Source organism: Dipodomys merriami, unplaced genomic scaffold (genome assembly GCF_024711535.1).
Source record: "Dipodomys merriami isolate MVZ:Mamm:240054 unplaced genomic scaffold, mDipMer1.0.p SCAF_11, whole genome shotgun sequence".
Classification (NCBI taxonomy): Eukaryota; Metazoa; Chordata; class Mammalia; order Rodentia; family Heteromyidae; genus Dipodomys; species Dipodomys merriami.
In genome coordinates, this window is record NW_027202382.1 from 33,897,498 (window position 1) to 33,917,385 (window position 19,888).

Sequence of the window (19,888 nt, forward strand, 5' to 3'; positions counted from 1 at the left end):
TCTCCACAGTAAAGAATGATCAAATCCCAAACATCAACAGTGCCAAAATTGTGAAATCCTGGCTTAAATCAAGAGGACAAATAATTACACAACAACGTGCATGGATCCATAACAAATCCTTATGAAACTCTCAAGTGAATAAGTAACTGGCTGCTTCAAAGAGGGCGTTTCATAGGCGCAGTGAGGAGGTAACAGTGGGCGGCATTCAGAGGATGGCTGAAAATTAAGACTTCAGAGAAGATCGTTTTTGAAGAGGGAGTATCTGAATTAAGGGCATGCATTTCTCAAAATGCTTTTATGTGCATACTTGGGGTGAAAAGAGAATGGGACATAGTATTATGCTTGTACATATACAGATATGTCCCTGGGGTCAAAGTTCAGGCAATCCTAACTTAAACAAATTTAAGTAAATTTCCTCACTTTTAGATATCTTAGAGGTAACATCTAAGAGGAGTATTGAGTCCTTCCCTGTACATACTAGGTAAAAAGAGGCGATGGGTGGTATAAGAATTACATACATTCACAAACACAAATACATGTTTTAATTCTTCAAGTCAAAGTTTGAGCACACCTGCATGAATTAATCAAAAACCTTCTTGTGGGATTTCTTACAGCCATGAAGCATGGGTTTCTAAGAGGAAGGTATCTTATTCAGCATATCCAAAATATTTTAACTAAAAATGAGTGTGTGTGTGTGTGTGTGTGTGTGCGTGTGTGTAAATGCATCTCTTTTATGATTCATGTTACCTGAATAAGCACTGTGAAAAACATTTTTTTAAAAAATAAGTTTTTTATTGTGAAAACACTGTAAAGAGAGGTTACAATTACATGAGCAAGGTAATGAGTATATTTCTTATCAAGCATTGTAGCCTCCTCCTTTGTTTCCCCTTCCCATCCCTTCCCATCCTCCCCCCAGTCCCCTACCCAATCCCCCCCCCACCAAAGTTGTAAATTTCGTTTTCAACATGACAACTTGTACTTCTTATTGTTGCAACGGGTCCCCCTGTATCCTTATTTAAACGACTTGTTTTTCCCCTACCCCTCCACAAATTATACCGACATCAAATACAGTGAAAGCAGGGGTTATACTGTGGGGGAGGGACATACAAAGCAACAAAGAAATAATCTTATAAATGCGTTAGAAACAAATGCATGAAAGAAAAAAAACATTTGAATACATATCTTAGGGTTCATTTTCCTAACATCACATTATCTGACCTTTTCTGCTTGACTCATACATATACTAGATATTGCAAATAAGGGAAACCATGGGACCTATGTTTCTTTGAGCTTGGCTTACTTCACTTAATATAATTTTTTCCAAGCCTTTCCATTTCCTAACAAATGGGGCAATGTCATTCTTTCTGATATCAAGCATTGTTGCCTCCTCCTTTGTTTTTCCCCTACCATCCCTTCCCTCCTATTTCCACAACTACATTCCACTCCCCTCCTCCCAGCCGAAGTTGTAAAGTTTGTTTTTTGACATAGCATCTTATACATCGCATTGTTGCAATGGGTCCACCTGTATCCCTATTTAAACAATTTTTTTCACTTTTCCTCCACAAATTATACCAACATGAAATACAGTGAAAACAGGGGTTTTGGTTGTTGTTTCATTTTCTTTTTTTATATAACAGAAGATCATATAAGTTACTAAAGCAGAGGCAGTGGTATGAGCAATTTCTGGTTTTAAGATATAAATATAAACTGTAAAAAATGGACTAGGGACCTATATGGGGTGGAAAGAAAATTGAATGATAATAAAACAGCTAAAATGTTATCACAACAACTGGGTGCAGGTGCCCCATACATGTAAATCCTAGCTACTCAGGAGCCTGAGATCTGAGTCTCACGATTCAAAGCCAGGTTGGGCAAGAAAGTCCATAAAACTCTTATGTCCAATAAACTACTGAGAAAAAGCCAGAAGTGGTGATTTGTCTCAAGTGGCAGAGCACTATCCTTGAGCACAAAGAGGCTCAGGGACAGGGCTCAGGCCCTGGGCTCAAGCCCTAGGGCCAGCACAAAAGTAAAAAGTTATTGCAACCATTAATTGGAAATTAATCCAATCTTTTTCTAGAGCTGCAATTCAAATGACCATTTGGAAAGTCTAGAACTCATACCCTAACTAAACTTGAGAACTTGTCATCCATATGAGAGTAACACTGTCTCTGCTTTATTCCTTGCTCTTATTTTCTTCTTTAATGTATTCCATCCCTGGAGGTTGTCCATCCATTAGCAGGCTCAAAGAATAAAAGACAGACTCTTTTACGTATGTACTTGGTTTAGGATTTCAATGTGAAATGGATCTGCAACTACAACTCTGCACGGTTTTCATGCACTAAGCATTGGAATGAAGCCATCACCCCTAAGTAGGGAACGTTGTCTTTACAAACTGCTGCCTTGCATGTTTATACAACAGCGCCTTCAGCTTCTGGGGTCCTCTGAATACTAGAAACGTTGGCAGCTCATGCATCACTGATCCCCATGCTCTATGAAGAGCTCCAAAGTTACTGAATAGTCCACACTGCACCATAAATTACAGGGTAGTTATTTCTTAGTTATTTAGCAGTTACAGTGCAATTAGTTCCACTTAATGTCAACTTTTGCCAATACGTCTTCCATTAGCCTGAAAATTATAGCTTGGTTCTCTAACAGCCGTAATGTAGCAAGCAGTTTCCCAACTCCCAGCTTGCATCTGGGAGGGGAAAACAGAAAGAAAATTGCAAAGAAAACCAAGTTGATTTAAATGTGGATGACTTATCCTCATTCCAAATTCAGAAGTCATCTGCTGACAAGCTCACTGCCTCCTTTGGTATCAGTGATTGGGAGAGAGATTTTGAAGAATGCAATGCCCACAGGTAGAGAGAATGGTCTGACTGGTGGAAGATAGGAATAAACTTGTCAAAGTTGAAATCCCAGCATCTGACAAGGGTAAGTCCAAGAAGCGTTTCCCCTGGGGTATAAAGAATGCACAGATTAGTTCAGGTTTGTTACTTGGTTCAGAATTTATCAACGTACAATATCATCTTACCTTCTTTCTCACTGAAGGTACTGAAGGATTACACAAACTAGACTTTCATTAGGCTTATCCACATTTAGATAGCGCAAGTATTTTGTACTTTGCACCATAAAATCTTAAAGAAGTACAATTTAGTTTCTCTCTTTTCTCTCCCTCTCTTCATCCTCCTTTTCTCTCATTCCTTTCTATCTTCCCTCCTTAATTCTTTGCCCTTCCCTTTTTCTACTGGGTAAGTAAAATTTTTAAAGAATACCATTGTTGGAACTCTATTGACTAAATCTTTCATACAGAGGGGTTACATGAATAAGCTAATGAGTACATTTCCTAGTGAGCATTGTCACCCCCTCCTTTGTTTTTCCCTTACCATCCCTTCTCTTCCCGCCTCCCCAACTCCTCCTTCACCTCCCCCAAAGTTGTAAAGTTCATTTTTGTTAAAATAAAAAATGACCCATTGTAACAATCAGACATACAAAACACTATGTTGAATGAACTTTACAATTCATATAACTGTAACCCCTCTGTATATTATCATTACAATAAAAAATAAAAAATAAAATGTACATACATACATATATGCGTGTATGTATACATATATGTATGTATATACATATATATACATGCACATACACAATGAAATTTTACTTATCCATTAGAAAGAGTGAAAGTGTACCATATGTAAAGAAAAGGAAAGACCTGGAGGAAATTATGTTACGTGAAGTAAGTCAGGCCCAGAGTAAATATGTCAGTGGCATCCAAATATACACAAATATATTAGTTGAAACATGGCATATTAAAAAAAGACCACAAATAATATAATTCCTTAGAAAGGTAAAGGCAGCTGGGTATAAGTGGCTGACCTGTAATCATAGCTACTCAGGAGGCTGAAATCTGAGGATTGCAATTAAAAGCCAGCCCAGGCAGGAAAATCTGTGAGACTCTTACTTCCAGTTAACCACCAGAAAACCAGAAGTGGTATTATGGCTCAAGTGTAGAGTGCTTGCATTGAGCTGAAGAGCTCAGGGACAGCACGCAGGCCCAGAATTCAAGAAAGAAAGGAAAAAAGGAAGAAAGAAAGAATAGGAAGAAAGAAAGAAAGAAAGAAAGGAAGGAAGAAAGAAAGAAAGAAAAAAAGAAAGGAAGAAAGAAAGAAAGAAAGAAAGAAAGAAAGAAAGAAAGAAAGAAAGAAAGAAAGAAAGAAAGAAAGAAAGGGAAGAAAGAAAGGGAAGAAAAGGAAGAAAGCAAGAAAGCAAGCAAGCAAGAAAGAAAGTAGGGAAGGAAGGAAGGAAGAAAGAAAGTAGGGAAGGAAAGGAGGAAGGAAGGAAAGGAGGAAGGAAAGAAGGAAGGAAAAGACAAGAAAAGAAAGAAAAGAAAAGATAAGAAAAGAAATGCAGGCAAAGGCAAAGTTCCAACAAAATAAACACCAGGAAGGTGGCACTTAAAACGGATGGGGTGGAGTCAAAGGGAAAAGGGTAGATGAAGAGGAGAGGGAGAGAATGTAGTCAAGAATTCAATGTATATCCTACAAAATTAAGAAGAGTAGGGAAAGGAAGGCAAGAGATGGGTGAAAAATGTTGAAATCGGTGACCTTGATCAAGATGTATTGTATTTATAAACTGTGTGGTTCAGTGGCAACTCCTTGTACACCTTCTCAAAGAGCACCGCAAAAGAAATTAAACACCTAACATTTATAAAAAGGATATTTATTGTGTACCCACTCAATGTAAGTGGGAAACAAAGTGATCCCAGTATATAATTTTGAGGTTTAAAAGTTTTCCAAATAACCCATTAAATTGTGAATAAGTAGACATGCATGCAAATGCACGTGAGGCTGATTCTGAAAGTCTTTGCCAAGAGGACATCTGTTTAGAGCAATAACAGCTTTGACATAACCACATGTGGCTTCCAACATGGAGAGCCTGGCCTTCAATTGCAAATGCATGGTATGTATCTGCCACCTTCCACCAATCTCCAAGAGAACCTGGATCTTCCTTATCTCTACAATACTAACTCATGTACCTGGTTTAGCAGTATACATAGTAATAAAACACTTTGACTCCATCTGACCATGTCTACTTAGTAACTTTTCCATGACACATTATTTTTCTATTGGGAAAACTTCACTAGTGTTTTATAAAGCTTAAATAAGCTTATCATGTTGAAGATATGGCTGACAGAGAGTAGATTCTCTATTAATGGCTAAACCACCATTCAAAATATTATAATTTCAAGAGTCATAATCATAGCTGTGTAAAGAAGGAGAAAGAACAAAGGAAATTGCTTTATGTTAGGATTAAATCAAATCCACCAGAAATTAAGTTCTAGTCCATTTTTTATTCATGCCCCATCCTTTGTGTTATTTAGCCTAATTATCTTCATGTTCAAGGTGCCCAAGTCAATGGTTTATTGAGGTAAGTTTATGCCACTCAATAAGTGTTTGTTGAATAAATGGTGGTTATGTGCAACATATGATCTATATTTAAGTGACAGTTGAAAATGAATCAAGCAATCAGTAAACTTGTACTGAGGAGAATCCTATCCCGTGAGTGGAGAGATATTACCAGATAAATACTTTGCTTTTACAAAGGAAGATAATAAGCCACCTATTGCACTAGTGTTGACTAGGGAAGAAGATAAAAGAGAGCAGTTTGGATTGTTACTGTTTGGAAGGTATACTAAGAATATAAGTGACACTCCTTCCAAAAGTCTTTCAACTGGAGAGGATGGGAGGGATTGGGAGAGGGGGAGGAGAACAATCAAAGTAGGTGTCATTAAAAAGTTGCATTGTAGTTCGTCTCAGGAAGCTCATGCTTGTAATCCTAGTTACTCAAGAGGCTGAGATATGAGTATCATGGCTCCAACCAAGCCTTGGCAGGAAAGTCTGTAAGCCCTTATATTCAATAGACTACTGAAAAGTCATAAGTGGAGTTGTGGTTCAAGTGGTAGAGCAGTAACCTAAAGTAAAAACATTATCAGAGACAACTTTCAGGCCCTGATTTCAAGGCCCAGGTCTGGCACACACACTAAAACAAAAACAAAACAACAATAAACATTGTAGTCATAAAATGAGATGTTTACATGTTATATACATATATGTGTGTTATATGTTATATATGTGTGTATATATATGTACATGTATGTATATATACATGTGTGTATTTTATATATATATATATATATGGATTTTCTTAGGTATACTACTATAAAACAAATTCCTGCTAGGTCAAATAAATTATATGTGAATTTTAAAGTTTTGTCAGCTACTGCTAAATTTCTCTTTTGAGAAAGTGCAGGAACTATCCTCCCACCAATGACCAGATGGCTATCCTTCCTACATCCTCCTGTCTTACCCAGTTCAATGGTGATCTATTTTTCCCCAACTAGAGAAAAAGTCTCCATGTTATGAGACTTTCTCACAAATTTTCTTTCTTTTTTTTTTTTTTTTTGCCAGTTGTGGGGCCTGTACTCTGGGCCTGGGTGTTGTCCTTCAGCTCTTCAGCTCAAGGCTAGCACTCTACCACTTGAGCCACAGTGCCACTTCTGGCTTTTTTCTTTTTGCTTATGTGGTGCTGAGGAATTGAACCCAGGGCCTTATGCATGCAAGTCAAGCGCTCTATCACTGAGCCACCTTCCCAGCCCTCTCATGAATTTTCATCCCCTTAAACATACATGTCTTTACTTGAATGGCTAGAGTAAATATTGTGTACAGAATTGTATTTACAAATCAAGATTTAATCGCAATCTATGGTGACCCTCTAGTAAAGCCATAGAACCTTGGGATGGGAGACACCAAATAGATGTTAAACCTTACCCTATAATGTCTACTTTTGAGTTTTGTCAATAATTTCTAGAACTTTTTTAAGTCACCTGTGCATATTTGAGAGATTCTTTAAATTTAAAATCCTCTGTGGTAATTTTATGAGGAGGAACAGAACTGATTGCCTAATTAATGGTGAATGTTGCTCAACTAGTAGATGTAAGTGCTCAAAAGGTTTTGACCTTAGAAAGTGTGAAATACAACAAACAGTTAGCAGGAAGAAGGAAGTAGCTGGAAATGAACTTGTGCCTTTCACTGTTATTTAAGGATGTGAACCTAGATGGGTTCTTAATTTAACAATTTTACCTTTTCAGTTTGAACTCAAAGCTCAACTAATGATGTGACCTCTGTTCAGTGAGACACGGGGAAAAGGTTATTAAAGACTCTAAAACATGTCTGTGCAGTTTCAAGAGAGGAGGATGTATTGGCTCAGATGTTTTGAGTTCAGAGATCTACAATCCGTTTGAAAACCCAGGGAATTGAATGGGAATAAAATTGTCCACATCAAACAAAAACTGCCCATGGCATTTATGACCACTCTGATCCTTTGGAGTATCAAAGAACTCCTTTTCCTCCATGGGCAAAATACCTCCATATAAATCAATAAAGGAATAGGCATAGGGAAGAGAGTTTGTCATATTCAAGCAAATAGAGCCAGCAAGGGTGAAGAAGGGTCTGCAGAAAGGAACAAAGAGTAAGAACATAGACTAAGAACAAAGGAGGCGTAAGAACTGGAAAGACATGATGAGTGCAGCTAAAGGGACCTCATAGGGCCACGCCATGGAGGGAGGAGAACAGGAGTTAGTGAGAGGGAGGAGCAAAGGAAACAATGTGGCTGGGACATGTGATTGAGAAAACGTAGGTGAAGAGGCGGCAGAACAATTCACCTGTTAATCCATTAACTATATTTTTACTGAGCTTTTATCAGAGGTGTCTATCCAAAGCAAAAACAGCCGAAATGCTGTGATTCAGGCAACTCACCCATCACCCAAGTCCGTTATCCTGGTTCATATCATATGTTAGCAATCCTTCATATCCTAGAGGCAGAGTGTAAAACAAGATAGATATAGCCTCTGGTCCAACACAGAAGGAAAGTCAAAAGGGCAATTACGAATCAGCATGATATAAGCTATAAGAGGGAATATTTGCGGAGTTGGAACAACAACAACAAAAAAAATTAATCTCACATAAGGGAAACGGAATTGTCACAGAAACCAAGCAAATATAACATGGTAAGTAAGGGAAGGACTGTTTTTGTTGTTATTGTTTATATATGCTATGAAAATTGTACTATTTGAACAGGGAATTTAATGTTTTGTGTATTGCTTGGATCAAACCATAGGGTTTTGCACATGGTAGGCAAGTGCTTTTCCACCTAGCTAAATTGCCAATCTCACCAGTGTTAAATTTTTAGGGCACTACATTTAATCTAGATTCTCCTAATCAGGATTACCCCATCACAGCATAATAGTTATGCATAATGTCTTTACCGACCATTATATGGATGAGCAATTCATATATATAAAGTTAGAAAATGTCTCCAAAACTTGCGTACTATGAATTGATCATACATCCATCCCACCTCCAAGACTGCACTCTTTTGCAGAAGAGAGCATGGGACGGAAACAGAGTATGACAAAATGAGAACAAGCTATATACTGAGAAGATGAAAGAAGATGTGTGATAAATGGAAAATAGAAGGATGAGGAAGAGAGGGAGAATGCGCACAAGAAGAGAGAAGCTGATACAAAAGAGAAGAGAGAGTAACGGGGGCTGGGAACTCTTTTTTGTATTTTTTTTTATTGTAAAAATATTCTACAGTGGGGTTACAGTTACATGAGCAAGGTAATGAAAACATTTCCTACTGATCATTGTTTCCTCCTCCTTTGTATTCCCCTTACCATCCCTTCCCTCCCACCTCCACAAATACCAACCCCCCAAGGACGAAGTTGTAAAGTTCGTTTTCAACATAGTGTTTTGAACAACTCATTGTTACAATGGGTAAACCTATATCCTTATTTAAGCATTTTGTTTTTTTTCCTTCCCCTCCCCAAATTGTAGAAGCGTATATACAAGATGCAGGACACCTACATCAAATGCAGTAGAAATAGGAGTTATACGATGGAGGAGGAACATACAAAGCAACAACAAAAAAAATCACATGGTACATTATAAATACATTAGAAACAATAGCAAGAAAGAAAAAAACATTGTGTCTCTATCTTGGGGTTCATATTGCTTAACATCATCTTATATGGTCATATGTACATAGCTTTTGGCCTTTTCTGCTTGTCCTACACATGTACTAGTTGTAAATAAGAGAAACCATGGGACCTATGTTACTTTGGGCCTGGCTTACTTCAATTAATTTTATTTTTTCCAAGTCTTTCCATTTCCTAACAAATAGGACAATGTCATTATTTCTGATAGAGGCATAGAATTCCATTTTGTGTGTGTGTGTGTGTGTGTGTGTGTGTGTGTGTGTGTGTGTGTGTGTGTGTGTGTGTGTGTACATATATAACATCTGGGTTGGTTCCATATCTTAGCCATGGTAAATAATGCTGCAATAAACATAGTTGTGCTGGTAGCTGTAGTATGGTTTTATTTTTGATCATTCAGGTAAATGCCCAAAAGTGTGATCGCTGGGTTATAGGGGAGCTCTATGTGGAGTCTTTTGAAGAACCTCCATACTGCTTTCCAAAATGGTTGAACAAGTTTTACACTCCCACCAGCAATGCAATAGGGTTCCCTTCTGGCCACATCCCCTCCTGCATCTGTTATTAGAGTTCTTGATTATAGCCATTCTAACTGGGGTGAGGTGGAATCTCAGTGTTGCTTTGATTTGCATTTCTTCATGTGTCTATTGGCCATTTTTATTTCCTCTTCAGAAAAACCTCTCTAATTCTTTAGCCCACTTATTTATCAGGCAGTTGTTTATCTGAGGATTTGTTGTTGGGGGATTTAATTTTTTTAAGATATGAGACCCTTGTCTGTTGTATGGCTAGTGAAGGTCTTCTTCCAGTCCATTGGCTTTCTATTGATCTTACTAGCTATGTTCTTTTCCATGAAGAAGCTTTGCAGCTTCATGCAATCCCATTTGTCCAACCTTTGATTTGTTGTTTCTGGGTCTCTATTAAGAAAATTTCAGCCTGTGCCAAGGAGACATTTTATTTCTTACTGTAATGTTTTCAAAGTGTCTGCTTTGACTCCAAGGTCTTTGACCCATTTAGAGTTGATTCTGGTGCAGGGTGACATATAAGGATCTAATTTTAATATTCTACAGGTGAATTTTGCCAGCACCATTTACTGAAGAGGCTGTCTTTCTTCCATTCTATTTTTAAGCTCTCTTATTGAAGATTAGGTGACTATAGGTCTGTGGGTTCATTTCTAGCTTTTCAATTCTATTCCATTGGTCCTGAAGTCTTCATGTGCCAGTACCAGGCTGTTTTGATGACTATGGCTTTGTAGTAGAGTTTGAAATTTGGTATTGATATTCGTCTAGCACTGTACTTTCTGTTAAGGATCATTTTTGCTATTCGGGGTCTTTTATTGTTCCATATGAAATTTTGGATTGCTTCTTCTATTTCATTGAAGAATCAGATTGGAATATTGACAGGTATCACACTGAATTTGTAGATAGCCTTTGGAAGTATTGCCATTTTCACAATGTTGATCCTTCCAGAACATGAGAGGTTTTTCCACTTCCTAAGTTCTGCTTTGATTTCCTTTTTCAGGTTTTTAAAGTTTTCATCATAGAGGTCCTTCACTTCTTTAGTTAAGTTAACTCCTAGGTATTTTATTTTTTTGTGGGACTATTACAAAAGGAGTTGATTTCCTAATTTCAGCCGCACTCTTCTCATTGTTGGCATACAGAAAAGCCGTTGATTTTTGAGGGTTAATTTTATACCCTACTACTTTGCAAAGTTTAGAATCAGTTGGTATAATTTGGGAGTGGTGTCTGTGGGATTCTTTAAATACAAAGTCATGTCACCTGCAAAGAGGGAGAGTTTTACTTCATCTTTCCTTATTTGGATTCACTTTATGTTTGCATCTTGTCTTATTGCTGTAGCTAGGCATTCTAATAATAAATTGCATAAAAGTGGAGAGAATGGACATTTTTATCTATGTCCTGAGTTTAGAGGAAATGGCTTTAGTTTTTCACCATTAAGTATAATGCTGGCTGTAGGTTTGTCTACATCCCTTATTATATTGAGGAATGTTCCGTGGATTTCTAATTTTTCCAGAGCCTTCATCATAAAGGGGTGTTGGATCTTGTCAAATGCTTTTTCTGCATCTATTGAGATAATCATGTGGTTCTTATCCTTGCTCTTATTGATATAATGAATTATATTAATTGAGTTGTATATACTGAACCAGGTTTGAATCCCTGAAATGAATTCTGTTTGATCATGGTGTATGATTTTTTTTATGTTATGAGTTGTTGAAGTTGATTGGCCAAAATTTTGTTGAGAAGTTTTGCATCGATTTTCATCAAAGAAATGGGTCTATAGTTCTTTTCCTTTGATGAGTCCCTGTCTGGTTTTGGGATGAGAGTTATGACGGCTTCATAGAAAGAGTTCGGTCGTGAACTTTATCTTTCAATTTCATTGAAGAGTTGTAATAAGTTCTGCTTTGGAGGCCTTGTAGAATTCCTCTGTGAATCCATCCGGTCCTGGACTTTTCTTAGATGGAAGGTCTCTTATTGTTGTTTCTATTTTGATTCTTGATATGGATCTGTTAAGTTGGTTTAACTCATCTTGGGCCAAATGTGTAGTTGTTGCTTAAGTGGGAGATCTTTGAGTGAAAAACCCAAGCAAGAGAGCAAAGTTCTGAGGCCCAACAGAGCACAAGAGAAAGAAGAGGGAAGGGAGAAGGAAGGGAAAGGAAAGGGAAAGGGAGGGGAGGGGAGAAGAAGAGAATGTGGGATAGGAGGAAAGGCATTGGATCTAGATGTCAAAACCACAGCAGATTTTCAAAATCTACTCTGATTTCAATAGGGAAACTGAATTCAAAATGAGTGAAAGTTCTGATGTAAATTACACAGACAAATGTCATATCACTGCCCAGCCCTGCCCTAACCTTCTGTCCAATCCATTGCCCATCTATGAAGAAGTGGGCAAAAGTGACATGGAGAGAAATGTAGGCACCTTCATAATTAAAAGAATATAAAGGCCAGTCTTGGTTTTCTGCTGTTCCTGAGGACAGAAGCATTTGCCTGCAAGCACATCTCATTTTGGGAGCTCAAGTTGCAAGAAACTGCAACGTTAAGCAGGTGCTGCTATTTCTGTCCTGTTCCCTGTCTATTTTAAACCACAGGATGCTGTGGGAAGGGTTTGTGAAATGGTATATCTGCAGCTACTTCTACTACTGTCTTCCCCCTACAATCTCCCCTTCTGCAAACCAGGTCTCCAATCCCCGGTTATTCTGGCAATAAAAAGTACACTCCCCCTGCCTTCAGGCTCACCCTGGGACAATCTGCTGAATGTCTTGAATGAACCCCCAAGGCTCACTTAGGAATTGGTATGGATGTGGCCTCATAGGACATCTCTCTGAAATTAACCTGCAGTACACTTAAGCTAACATCAATATGCTTCTTGTGTAGGCTACAGTCAATATATCTTTCCTGACTGAGTTAATGAAGAGAGACATGGATGGATGGATGGATGGATGGATGGATGGATGGATGGATGGATGAATGGAGAGATGGAGGGATATTAAATCCTTCCTCCTAAATTGGGAAATGGAAACACTTAGGATCAATGAGTGCAAAGATTTTCATAATATTTTACAAGGTCTATAATATTTACTGGATATATATTCTAGAACTACAAGCAAATCACTGAGCAGAGATATCTGATAGAGCTTTGCCATCATAAACAATGTGGGCAAGGTTTGAATTAAATTCTTTGGGTTCCGTTCATGCTAGTGAGTTCAGAGGTAAAGAAAAAGGATTCTGGCATGAGATGTCCCCAAAGACAAGAAAGACCATAATGAAATTGAGCTCTTGTATCAATTAGTTTACTCTTGGGGTGAGATAGGGTATGTTATGAGATGGCACTATGCAAGCAAGCCTCACATAGGACATAAGAAAGTCACCATGTGAAAATGCCAAGCTGAGTTTATCAAAGAGTTAAGGTTATCACAGGTGGGGAAAATGGAGTAAGAGGGGAGATAAAATGGGCAGAGACTGTGTTCTTCCAGAACTAAGGAAAAATGACACAATGGATTATCCAATGGGACCAGTAACATGTGCATTAGGCAACAATGAGAAAAGTACTATAAGAAAGACATCCAGGAAAAGCACTGGGTGTTAGTCATGCTGTTTGGAAAGGAGTCTTAACCTAACAAGATGCAAAGGGGAGAGGATGGCCAGCACTTTGGCCTGCTCCTCTCTCCTCTAACCTGGATGGCTGGAGCAGGAGGTATACATACGCACTCCTCAAATTTTCTCTGAGCTCAAATGGGTGCTTTTTAAGGTGGAACTGAGAAAGAGTGAAATAATTTCTCTAGCAAGAGAAACCTTGCTGAGAAAAGCAATGGGCTCTTGCAGAAGAAATTTTTGGTTTGCACACAGAGAGAGAGAGAGAGAGAGAGAGAGAGAGAGAGAGAGAGAGAGAGAGAGAGAGAGAGAGAGAGAGAGAGAGAGAGAGAGAGAGAGAGAGAGAGAGAGAGAGAGAGAACCAAAATAGGTGACCAAATTTCCCTTTCAGCTGAATCAGTGGTTTTGGGAAAATAACTCTGCCTCTTTAACATAACATTCAGACCTCACAGGGTTTTAGAGGTCTCTCTGTCTACATCAACTTTTTTTTAACCTATATGCATACACGTACCCCTTCGTAAATATGTACATCTGTCATTCCTTCTTGTCCTTCTTGTCCTGAGAATTACAACTCACTTATACTTTAATTACTATGACCTAGGTAAAAAGAGAGGTCCCAGGAGTCTCTGGAAACAAACAAACAAAAACAGTTGAGAAGTGTGTTTATAATTGCTTGGTAATATCAGCCTCTCAGGTCCTTGAGAACTAAGTATTATGATGCAGAGAAGATAATGGAAGCTTTCTTATCTCTGTTGCTTACCATCTCCCTTCTTCAGATACTTAGGATGAATTGCTTCTTTAACCATGATTGGGTTAAATTGACTGCACACACACAGAACTCCAAATTCAGCTACAAGTGTCTTGATGTTTAATCAGTGTCACATTTTGTCATGTAAACTTTGTGGTTCCGGTTGGTTTCATATTTCTTTTTAAGCTCTCTTTCTGAAAATGCCTTTCCTCACAAAGAACATTTCTAAAGGTTGAATATAGTGATTAGTGACACGTACACATTTAATCTTCTCCAGTCTTTCCCTGTCTGTGGCTCCCCTTCGTGCTCTTAGTCCTTAGAGTTTTATGCCTATATCAGGAAAATGTTTTCAATCTGTCTCGCTGCTATTTTCTTTTCTGTCTTATAAATCCTTAAAGAAATGCAGTGAGAGTGAATTTATTGAAAGGCTGGATAGATGGCTCCAGAGAATGAATTCTCTTCATCTGAAGAACAGTCTCTATCCACACAGGAGCAAATAGCATCTTCCGATTCTGTCAACCTGGTTATTAAGCATTTATAGAGCTTTTTTGTTCTCTTTTGCTATAACAACTACAAGCAGTGTAATTAGTTGGTTTTCACCCCAGAGTTGTAAAGACAGACGATTCAATTTATCCAACTTCAGTTTAAACATACGTTTGAACCCAGCTCTCCAGGACAGAATGGAAAGTGATCAGTTTGGAGTCCAAAGTCCCAGGTAAACCTTTTGTTTCTGCCATGTTTTTCAGCTATGTGACCTCGTGTGAATCATTCCCGGATTCCAGTGTCAACATGGAAAAGAATGCAGTGGGAAATACCAATGAAGCATGAATTCTCAGTTGCAAAAGACAGGAAAACCCATGATAAGCATGAAACTTGGCTCTTATAACGAAAAATGCATGTTATTTTGTTTAAAGCATGAATTTTCATACTATACAGAAACAGATCCAGAAGATAGATATAATATTTAAACTTATGAGGGGGCAATGAGGAAAATAATACCTAAAATTTCTCCTTGGGAGAGAAATTGCTTAGTAAATAGTTGAGAAACCTTGCCATAGAAAATAGGGAAGGAAAACCACTGGATGCCCTCTATGATTGAACCCTTAAACTTTCATTAAACCTCACAACAGTCCTGTGAAGGAACTGTGGATAGGTGCCTTTAATATTGGGTAATATGAGGATTAAAAGTTGAAGGCAGTTGACAGGAGATGTACAAAATCTCTTTCAAATAGAAAAGTGCTGTTCAAATGTAAGATACTATTATTGACAAATTCTTATTATGAATAATAGTAATTGCTGGAAAACAAATCACCTCAACCTAGTGGCTTAAAACATGATTGTTTGTGGTTCTCAGATTTCTGTTGGTGAGTCAAATTAAACTGAGCTTGCCTGAGAAGTTTAAGCCTTGGCTGGGTTGACAGGCATTTGCTTTAGGTCACCGAGGACTCTCTGCTTCTGTAGATTGGCTGCTTGTTGTCCACAGAGGTGAGGTGCTTAGGATCTGTGTTTTTAATCATCTCCTAGGCAGCTAGCTGCCCTTTGTTTTGATAGGGTAACATCAAGGCTCCAAGAGAGCCAGCAGAAGAAAAGTTTCCTTGATGTAAATGCTTAGAACCCATACATTCATTAAACTATAATTTGGTCCTATCAAATTCCAAGGCCAATACACTTATAGACATGTGGAGGAAAAGACTTCATCTCTTGATAGGAGAGCAATAAAGTCACATTGCAAGCGGTGTACATATATGGAGGTAGATCATTGCAACCTTTTTGATAAGACATTATTCTCTTCACACTAAATCAGGGATACTGGATCACCAGCTCATCTACTTGGCAACCCAAACCACAACAACTTTAGAACTATTAAGTATGACATGAATATGCATCATTACCATCTCCTGGATGTTGAGTCCTACAACCGTGGTTTAAATGTACAATTAGGAGTTGACACAGCATTTTCTTGTACAGATATAGTACAGTAGTAGCAAAATGCATACTGGCTAAGTGGTTCCAAGAGGGTTTGAAAGGGATGAATATAGCCCTTTCCAGAGCTGTGTCAAACACCTTCCATTTAAGGAAGGCAATCTAATGGACATGTTAACTAGATATTCATCTCAAGTCCCCACATTCTAGTCAAGCACTAATTGAGGGCATCAGAAAGCTGAGCACTCTGGACACCATTATATAGCTTCACACAAAATTGCCTGCCTTGAGTTATGATTTAATGTCACACCCTCTGCCTTTATGGAGGCCTAGTATGGGAATCACCCAAGAGTAGAGCATTACTGTATCCTTTATTAAACTATGGTTTCTATAAAGGACACTGAATGATTTTTCTTTAAATATGGGTGTCCATGTTTGGGTTAAAGAACAGGAAGATTATTTTGTATAGAAAAATTTGTATGTTTTCTAATATTGTATAATTCAAAATGTTTCTCTTTATAGCTTAGCTTCCAGAAAATAAACTAATTGTCCCCGTACTATAATCTTCTCTACTCAAGCCCTTTAAGTGCCAATTCTGCTATTTTTTAAATGCCTTTTCAAATAACCTTCCACACTATTTCTCCTACTCATTTTAACTGCCCAGTCACCTTAAGCTATTTCAGAAAAGTCAAAGGACATATTTTAAAAAGTCTTTTTTTTAAATAAAATTGAACTAATGTCCTGGGTAGATGTTGGCATAATTATAAGTTTGGGTCTGAAGATTAGCCCTTCACATGCTATTTTTATCACTCTCTGTACAAAGACTATATTCAGCTGACTCCACTTGCAGGAGGGTGCTTCAGATTTGCTCTTCGGTCCTAATAATTTTGCATTCCTTAACTGCGGTTATCTGCACTGAAGAGTCTTTCTACTGCGCTGAGCTTTCTCTGCAATAATTCAAGTCCTTTTTAACAAATCAGGTTATTATGTTTACTGCAATTACTAATTATGTTTAACAATGCACAATTTAGATAAAGATTTTATGGTGCTGTGAAACTTACCTGCTTTAAACTGGTTTTCTTTTCAGTAATCTTTAAATTGATTGATTCCAACTTCTGAATTTTTTTATGGTAGAAGGCTTAACTACTCTTCTTAGGTAGCTCTTTTTTTTTAATTTTATTTTATTTTATTTGAGAACATACTGTACAGAGGGGTTACAATTACATGGGCAGGATAATGCATACATTTCTTACCAAGCATTGCAGCCTCCTCCTTTGTTTACCCTTCACCTCCCTTCCCAGCCTCCCCCCTCCCCCCACCCAATTATACCCCCCTCCCCCCCCACACCGACATTGTAAAGTTGGTTTTGACATGACATTTTGTACTTCTCATTGTTGCAACAGGTCCACCTTAGGTAGCTCTTGTTTTGAAGTCAGACCTGTAAATGTCAAAGGATAGATCTGCTGTTGTTTCTCCTAAACTTGAAACACATAGGCTAAAAATTACCCTTTAAATGAGGGGAATAGAACAGCTATCCTTGGATTTGAGGGGTTTTTTTCCCACTATCACAAAGACCGGTAGTAGCTGGTAGGCTACTTGACCAAATTTTCTGTCATAGTCTGTGATATGATTAATGGACACAAAGGGACATGCTTGTCATCTGAGATAAACTTAAAGTCAGAGTCAGGATGATCAGAAGTTTGATGCCACTCATAGTAGAAGTTTTTCCTCAAATACAAACAAAAAAGATGAACTATAACATGGGTAGGTATGGGAGAGAGAAAATGGGAAGAATGATAGAAGGGGTGATATGGACCAAGAAGCATTGTACTAATAATCTGATTTATAGAATTTTAACCCCTTTGTAAAACTATTTCATAAAAGCAATACAAAATGCAAAAATAAAAATAAAAGGAAAAATGGCTAGGGCAGTATCTCAAATAGTACTCCATTTGCTTAGCTTGCATAAGACCCTGAGTTCAATCCTTAGTACTGCAGCAATAGCAATAACAACAAGAAAGCAAGCAAGCAAGCAAAAAAAAAAAAGTATGTACTTTACAAGCTGGTTGTAAAAGGTAAATAAAATAATGGCCAACCAAAGTACAGAGGACTGTGGAGCATTGTAGCTATGGTCACCTGTGAGTAAGACTCTTCTTCCTCTCTGGCTTTTGTTGTCTTTCTCCTTCCATCTTTGGTCTGTCTGGACACAGACACAGTTATTGTCCTCTAGAACTGATAACAGGGTGCACAGATATCCTGGAAGTTCCCAGAGCAATGAGCTTGTCCACAGCAACTACAACCATGCTGACTCCACTCTTGACAGGTTCAGAGAAAACCCAAAATGCAACAAGGCTTAACCTCCTATCAAATTCCATATGTAACCTACACATCTATAGCTACATAGTCCATCTTGACCTTTGGCTGTATAAAGAAAAATGGCATTTCTCCTTCTTTCTGTATGACAAGGGCTTTTACCCAGTATGGGTAACATGGAACCAGGGGAAATATGATGGATGGCAAAAGGGAAATAGATAGACACACCACGACAGATTAAAAATGCTCAAGCCCAGGATTCTTACTTCACAATGACAAACTAATGGGCACCAAACTGCAAGACACAAACAGAGATAACCCAATGAATGATTAAATTAAAGAAAATAAATGAAATGAAATAAAATAAAATAATGGTGTTTGTAGGTTAAGTAATCCTAGACTGAGTACAAATTTTTGAAGATCATAAAAAATTGAATTAAATTAAGTTTTACAAGGTAATCCTAGGGTAGGGTATTGATGATGAAATCACAACTAGGAAAATTAAGAAATATTTCTTATGACAAGTGAAAACATGTGAAGAGCCCTGAAATGATTATTTTTAGTCATAGATCTGCATCCTAAAGTTTGGAAAGTTTTTGTGATGCTTTGGACATCTGTTTCCTTCATATTTCAACTCAAATTTCAATACAAAGTAGTCCCTTAGACCCCATTAAAACCTAAAATGCCACACCACTCTGATCTTTAATTTATAAAAGCGAAGGGGATATATTTTGGAGTGACTTGGTTATTAACAAAATAGTTGTATATAACCCTGCTACTGGTCATGCTGGAGTTGACATGTATGTATGTATGTATATATGTATGTATGTATGTATGTATGTATGTATGTATGTATGTATTTGCACTGGAGTTGAACTCAGAGATATTCCCATGGTAGGCAAGTGTTCATTCTATGATTTGAACCACACCCCCAACCTTTTTTTTTCCATTTTAGGTCCTGATTTTTCAAATCAGGACCTCAGTCTTTGTTCTGGGATCAGCCAAGGGCCACAATCCTTCCACCTCTACTTCCTTTATATCTGGGATTACAGGCATATTCTGTCATGCCTGTCTGTCTATAATATTTTTACTGTGGCATTTTTGTGTATTTTTCTAGCTTCTGAAAGAAACTGTCATTCCTGTGCACGTCTGACTTACAGTGATTGTTAAAGTTATTGGCCAGAAAGAAAGGACTCACCTTTCATCAAGCCTAGCAACACTGGCATGAATAATACATTTTAATAAACGCCATCAGCTTGCTGTTTAGTCACAACATTTATTCCTTTAAATTCCAACAAGAAAGGATTGTGAAGAGGTTTGTGTATCACAACGAAAGCATAGACTCCTACCCCCTGCCCCCAAAAGGAAACTAAACACAGAGACCATCTGTTGGTGTGTTTTGCTCCTGTCTAAAACCATGCAATGTACCCCTAATGCAGGAAAGATTTTTTTTAACAACATTTCATCATCAGCCAGACTGATGCTGGATTCCCAAGATTCATGGAAATGTACGGAATCCTTTTTATCTGTTCTCGAAGCCAAAGCCTATTTGAAAAATAAGGCCACTCTGTTTATGTGAAACAAGGGATGAAGAGAGCCAGAATGTAAGTAGAACAAATCTTTCATCTTGTGAAGTTCTTTGTCTTGGATTTTGTTCTCTCAACTGCCTTTGCAGAGGGGTGAAATTTTTGTTGCTCTTGTAGCTATGAAGTTGAAAAAAAAGATACCGGGAAATCCTTAACAAATAATCAC

The 19,888-nt window shown here is 37.8% G+C and overlaps 1 long non-coding RNA gene across 1 annotated transcript in view; it reads right to left on the bottom strand.

Moving 5' to 3' along the window:
- Positions 1-953: 953 nt before the first annotated feature.
- The window catches only part of LOC138820747 (uncharacterized), a 47,498-nt gene continuing 28,563 nt past the window's right edge, over positions 954-19,888 (bottom strand). The window contains exon 3 of the long non-coding RNA XR_011369973.1: positions 954-2,953. This is a non-coding gene — a long non-coding RNA (uncharacterized lncRNA). The remainder of the gene's footprint in view (positions 2,954-19,888) is intronic.